General features: G+C 44.4%; 1 protein-coding gene across 1 annotated transcript in view; it reads right to left on the bottom strand.

The window, feature by feature from the left end:
* Ranbp10 (RAN binding protein 10) overlaps positions 1 to 7,281 on the bottom strand; it is a 60,365-nt gene that overhangs the window by 37,031 nt on the left and 16,053 nt on the right. The window lies entirely within an intron of this gene.

Genomic DNA, 7,281 nt, shown 5'->3' with positions numbered 1-7,281 from the left:
CTCTGCCTCCCAAGTGCTGGAATTAAAGGTGTGCGCCACCACCGCCCGGCTTGATTTCTCTTATCTAAGTACAAACTTTTGCTTTTCCATCCATTGATTGATTGATTGATTAAGACAGGGTTTCTCTGTGTAGCTATGAATGTCCTGGAACTCAAGAGGCCAGGATGGCCTTGAACTCACAGAGATCTACCTGCTTCTGCATCCCGAGTGTTGGGATTTAAAGTGTGTGCCACCACATCCAACAAACCTTTTTATTTCCAATGGAAGCATCTTAATATCTTTGCCACTAAAAACAGAGGACCACTAAGATTACTCATCAGGCAAGGGCACTTGCCACCAAGCTGAAACCTGAATTCCACCTCTGGGACCCATACAATGAAAAGAAAATACTGACCCTCAAATGTCTCCCTCTGACTTCCAGATCTGTGTGCACATGCAAGCACACAAAATAAACACAGATGATTTTAAATTTTCCTTTAAAAGAAAATAAGGGATATTGTGTGTAACCATGACTAACTGCTAAAGTGTACTAAAATCATGACCTCCAATCCTTTGGCAGGAGAACCAACTCCTTAAAAGTACCTATGAACTAGGGAATGAATGGCAGCACAATGCAAGGTCAAACTTTGTCATTAGCAAGGAGCAGTAATACTGAAAAAGTACAGCCAGGCAGAATCTACTCTGGATCATCCGGAACCCAAACACAGTTTCCTCAAAACATATTCACATTACCTTCCCTGTGCATTTATGGCTAGCCTCCTAGATCACACACAGCAGGGAGGTGTTGAAGTTTGAGCTTCCAAAACCAAAATCATCCCCCATACATACACATACATACACACACACACACACACACACACACAATTGTTCCACCCTAGGCACCTAAGTAAGGTATGCAAGGCAAGGTGGGGCCCTTCCTGTGGCAACTTCCAAAGAAGTCTTAGTAGCACTCATAAGAAGACGTAAGCCAAAAAAGGAAATCTCTTTTTCAGTCTAAGTGTTTGTGGTATAGAAGGAAATGGGTAACTCAAGAACTTAAAAATAAAAGAATCAAGCCCTCTGTGGCTGGAAAGATGGCTAGGACTGAAGAGACGGCTCAGCGGTTAAGAGTACTGACTGTACTTCCAGAGGACCAGGGTTCAATTCCCAGCACCCGCATGGTAACTCACAACTGTCAGTAACTCCAGTTCCAGGGGATCTAACACAAATCCACATTTAGGCAAAATACCAATACACATAAAATAAATAAATAAATAAATAAATCTTAAGGAAAAAAAAATCAAACCATCATCATTTTGTTTCTCCTTGAGACAGAGTTTCTTTGTGTAATAGCACTGGCTGTCCTGGAACTTGCTCTGTAGACCACGCTGGCCTCAAACTCACAAAGAGCCACCTGTCTCTGGCTCTAAGGTGCTGGGATTAAAGGCGTGTGCCACCACCATAACCAAATCAGAGAGGGAGGGGGAGAGGAGTGGGGGGAGGGGAAGAAAGGTGGGAGGAGGGGGAGGGAAATGGGAGGCTGGGAGGAGGCAGAAACTTTTTCCTTTTTTTCAATAAAAAAAAAAAAGAGTAAAAGAGTAGAAGCCAAATATAAAACACCTGATGCTAAGCACGTAAAACCATTACAACAGGCAGCTGAGTTGCCTGAAATACTTAAAACATCCAAAACACCATCCAAAGAGGCTAAGATGTAACTTTACAATTGACTAAGAATGGCAATGTATTCAATACCATTGAATTGTACATTCTAAAAGGTTAAGATGGAAAATACTATGATAAGTGAATTTTACCATAATGAAAAAAAGTTTTGCTCAATGGTGATGGTGCACACCTTTAATCCCAGCACTCAGAAGGCAGAGACAGTCGGATCTCTTTGAGTTTGAGGCCAGCCTGATCTACAGAGTTGAGTTCCAGGACAGGCTCCAAAGCTACAGAGAAACCCTGACTCAAAAAAAACAAAAACAAAAACAAAAGTTTCTATTGGTGTGTGTGTGTAGTGTGTACACGTGTGTGTGGAAGCCAGAATTTACTGTCAGGTGTCTTTCTTACTAGTCTCTTTTTTTTTTATAAGACAATCTTTCACTGACCCTGGAGCTCACTAGTTCAGCTATATGGCTGGTTTGTAAGCCACAGGATCTTCCTGTCTTCAGCTTCCCAGTTCTGAGATTACAGGCGTGCACTGCTGTGTGGATATTAGAGACCCAAACTCAAGTCCTTGTGCTTGTACAGAAGGCATTCTTACTAACTGGGCATCGTCCCACTTCCCAAAACTGAAGGAGCTGCATAGAGTTGCCTTAATTTGCCTCAGATACCTCAATAGCCACTTGATTGCTTGTGTTATGACTTTACCAAGATCCTTTCCATGTTGATCTCATCTCAGAGTCTTCCTCCTCTAGTACAAATGTACTATGCACCTGCTTCCTAGCACTTCCAGGATCCCATTCCATAGTCAGCCTTAGCCCAGACCCTGCCTGGCATTCAAATGTAGTTAATGCCCTCTTTCCTTTCTATCACTGTCTATACCATTCACTGGATCTTGGAGGAACAACTTCTAATACCCAAACAGAATAGCAAACACGAATGCAAGGCTCTGACCCACCCATCTCCCTTTGAAACCAGCAACCCCATCATGTTGTACAGGCATCAAAATATACAGACTAGCACATAGAGCTAATTAATTTAGTCCACAGTGCTTAAAGGAGATGCAGGGAGGACCAACATTTTATAGAGGGCATCCATAGCACAAAGAAAACTTGTCTTCCTTATTTTAAGCACTATTTGGGACACAGTGTTAACTCCTTTGAGGCCAAAGACATGGCCCAATACACAGCCCAAGGCTGAACAGAACTGCTCAGCCCTTCCAAGAAACACATACTGACTGCGAGAAAGGGCCAGCTTCGAGAGTCATCGGGAGCCATTGTGTGAGCCTGCTGGCAGGATCCCCATTAGATTACAACCTTCACATTTCCTCAGAAAAACAACGGCCTAAATAATCAGCTTCCTGGCTTTATGTGGTAGAAGATGCCAAAAGCTGGTCTCCATTCCCCTGATGTCTTTGCTGACTAAGCAGTAAACAACTCAACTAGCCTGTAGTCATCCACCGAAAATGCACAACACAGCCAGGGGGTTCCCTAACTTGGAAGGCGGCCACTCATCCTGTCCTATTGTGAGGGGCCTGAGCCTGCATCCCACACTACATGTAGTCCCACTCCTGTCATAAGAGTTTCCTGAAACTAAGGGAAGAGCTTGGGTTTAGAGCATATTTGTTTCCTGAATGATCCTTGACAGCTTAAAGCTAGTGTAAACAGGGTTAATTAAGGATCCCGCAGGAAGAGTTATGTTTGGTCACCAGCCAAAGTTCTGGTTCTACAATGTTCCATGGGGAAAGACCACTAAGACATCTATGCTCAAACACAAGCTGCTTTAGGGGGCTGAGGTGTAGTACAGCACTTGCCTAACATGCACAAAGCCTAGGGTCTGATCTCCAGCACTATAAAAAACAAACATGAAACTGGGTGGTGGTGGCGCACTCCTTTAATCCCTGCACTCAGGAGGCAGAGGCAGGTAGATCTCTGTGAGTTCGAGGTCAGCCCGGTCTACCAAATGAGTTCCAAGACAAGCTCCAAAAAAGCTCCGGAAAAAAAAAAAAACCCTGCCTCAAAAACAAACAAACAAACAAACAGGAACAAGCTATTACATTACTTCCTACAAAAGAAGCTTCTCTCCAGCAAGTAGCCATCATCACATTCCTATGGGCTCTGTGTCCCCCAGGAGGAAGGGCATTTCTTAGAAAACTTCCAAGAGCCTCTGCACAAACTCCTGCTCAACTTCAAGATCTGATTGGATGAGTTAAGTGCAGAGTAGCCAGGGGAAGCTGACACCATTCACATTGGGCACCATGCCACCTCTGGGTGTCAATGACATGGGGAGCAGCCCCGCAGGAACCCAACTAGCAGACACAAATGAGGTCAAAGCTGAGTCAGGGTCCAAAGGAAATAGGCCCCAACTCTTCAAACACCAGATAACACTAAGTCTTTTTCCAAAGGAGGGTGCCCTAAAGCTACAAGAAGACATACAGCGCTGGGCTACATGTGGCAGGGCACTTGCCTAGACACAAGCCCCAAGCACTGGGGTAAAAAGAGAGTGAGAGAAAGAAGTTTCCCAGATGGGTGTGGCCACCCACAACTGTAATTCCCCAGCACTTGGAAGGAAGAGGCTGGCAGGATGTCAAAAGTCCAATGCCAGCCTTGACTACACAGCTACCCAGGGATGCATAAAGAGACCTTGTCTCAACTTTTTGTTCAAAATAGCTGCAGACTCCCACCTTCTAGTGAGTTTTCAGGCACTGAAGACTATCATCCAACCAGCCTGAGATAATCAAGGGTAAGAGCCATAAGGACCCTTCGAATATACTAAGTGCTGAACTGCACACTTTTTGGTTTTGCAATACCAGCACTCAGTCGAGGTCCTTTTGAGTACATTGAAAGTGCCAAGCAAGGACTGTATTGTTGAAATAAATCCCAATCCACAACTATACACTTTAAGGGGTGAATCATATAGGATAAAGAAATTACATATCAGCCAAGTGAGTGACACACACCTATAATTTAAGAATCAGGAGGCTGAGGCAGCTATGAGTCCAGCCTGAGCTATAGCAATTACCCTTCCTCAAACAAAATAAAATTTTAAATATTTAAACATCACGCTGGGTCAAGCGTGATGGCAATTGCCTTTAATTCCAGCACTCAAGCAGAGGCAGGAGGAGCTCTGTGAGTTCAAGGTCAGCCTGGTCTACAAGGCAAGCTCCAGAACTACATAGATACCTTGTCTCAAAACAAAACAAAAATTACATTCCAATTATACTCAACAGAGAACAGAAAGAATCCTAACACAGTAACATAAAACAGTAGCAAGACTCACAGCTTATCCTCTAATACTGGGAATACAATGCTCTCTCACTATTACTGCTTCAATAGAACACTGAGAGTTCTGGGTAAAGCAGTTAAGACAAAAAAAATAAATATAGGAGGCTTGGAGTGCTCACCTTTAATCCCAGCACTCTGGAGGCAGAAGCAGGCAATCTCTGAGCGTTCAATGGCAGCCTGAACTACATAGCAAGTTCTAGGCCAGTCAGGGTTACATAGTGAGACCCTGTCTCAAAATAAGATAAAATAAAATAAAATAAAATAAAGGCCAGGCATAGTGGCATATGTCTTTAATCCCTGCACTTGGGAAGCAGGTAGGTGGATCTCTATGAGTTTGAGGCCAGCTTGGGCTACAAGAGCCACAGGACAGCTAAAGCTGTTACATAGAGAAATCCTGTCTTGAAACAACAGCAACAACAACAAAAAAGTATAAGACTAGCAAAAAATAGACATGAAAACCAACAAAAAAGACTCAAAACAGGGAGCCTAGAACTAAACTCTCACCCAATTAACTGATTATGACAAGGGCGCCTCGACCACTCAATGCAGAAATGTTTCTGGGGTTTTTGTTTTGCTTTTTAGGTTTTTCAAGACAGGATTTCTCTGTGTAATAGCCCTCTGTCCTCAAACTCACAGAGATCTGCCTTTCCCCTGCCTCCCGAGTGCTGGGATTAAAGGTATATTCCACCACCAGCAAGTTTCTGCTTCTTAAACAAATTGTGAAGGGGTATCTGGATAACCACAAGTAAAAGAATGATGTCAGTACCTTCTTCCGTAGAGCCTGAGATTTCATTCGTGCCTTCCACAGGATCAGCACAGAGCTGGGAACAGGGTAGGGCCTACACTCGGTCCCACCACTGTCAGGTTAAGGTTAAACCAGAGAGCCAGGATGTACTGATGTGAAGGGCGGGGTTCCCTGAGGAAGTGAAAGCTGAGCTAAGCCTGGTAAAGGAGGCAAGAGAAGCAAGAGAGAGCATGTGCCCTGTAGAAGCAACAGAATATGCAAAGGCTTAAAAAGGCAAAGAAGCAGACACAGGGCAGAGGAACTGAAAGAAGTTCGATGCGGCTGAGTTCTAGGCTGGGCAGACTTATAAAGAACCAAAGCTGGACAGGAAACGGGGATTGTGTGCACAGCCTACATGCTAACTTAAGCTTCACGGGAGGTCAATGGAAAGCCACAGAAAAGGTGTAGCAAGGCTACACTGATCAGATAGCTGACACAGACTGAAGAAGCAAACCCATACCAAAGTCATCCAAGTAAAGCAATAGGGACGGAATGACATGGAAAAAGCCAACTACTCTTTAGAACCAGTGAACTTCTAGGTTTGGAGGGGCTTGAAGAGCCTAAGACAGTAAACAGCACAACCAGTCACCAAAGTAAGGCCAACTGGGACTTATTTGGAAAGTTTGAAGCCAACATGCTCAGCAAGAGGCATGGCCGTCACCCCCCAACTCTGTTCTAGCACTGACACTGACACCAAGCACAAGCACCTGAATGAGAAACCTACTTGCAAACAACAAATATACTGGACATGCTCCGATTCCAATCTCATCTCTGCTCCCAAGTTCACCATAGATCCATGGGCATGTTTCTCAGCTTGCTTAATCAACTGTTACCATGAAACCAGAGAGGCCTCAGTGCAGCCAGTCACCAGAAGCAACCTGAGCTGTTGCCCAGGAAAAGCAGGTGGATGACTGTATACATGACCCACTCTGTCTAGCAGGTCACTGTAGGTTCTTCCAGCAGGGGAATCAGATCAATCTGGCTAGTCTCAAGGGCCTGAACTTGGGACATCTAAAAACAAATGCCTGTTTATTCAGGATTACCAAGGAGAAAGGTCTCGAACATTTGCTTCCTTGTTGCTAATAAGCCAAGCCATGCTAAGAACACTACCAGATACAGCCTAGGAAGAAGGGAGTCAGCCCCTAAATAGGTGACAGAACGGATCCAAAAGTTTGGCTTCTCACTGGGCTCTCTTTTCAGGCATCAGAAGATATGAGAGAGTATAATTTACCCCACCAGTAACTGCAAAATAAACCCATTTTATTTGTTTTTTTCTTTCTATATGACAGCAAAACAGAGGAAATAACACTTAACAAAGACGTGAGACAGCCAGGAAGTACAGAGGGACAACAGACAAGTTCCTGATGGTAGCCGGGTCATGAGCTGGTTTCTAAGATGGTAGCTGGGTCATGAGCTGGTTTCTAACTTCTCAGTTTCTGCTGCTCACTGCCAAAATCACAATGCAAGCTGCAGCTACAAGAGACACTCTATCTGTTCTTCTTAAAAAAAAAAAAAGAGCCGGGCGGTGGTGGCGCACGCCTTTAATCCCAGCACTCGGGAGGCAGAGGCAGG

The sequence above is a fragment of the Microtus ochrogaster genome, chromosome 4 (genome assembly GCF_000317375.1).
Source record: "Microtus ochrogaster isolate Prairie Vole_2 chromosome 4, MicOch1.0, whole genome shotgun sequence".
In the NCBI taxonomy this organism is placed as follows: domain Eukaryota; kingdom Metazoa; phylum Chordata; class Mammalia; order Rodentia; family Cricetidae; genus Microtus; species Microtus ochrogaster.
Note: the sequence above shows the minus strand (reverse complement) of the source record. Positions and strands in the feature narration are given on the sequence as shown.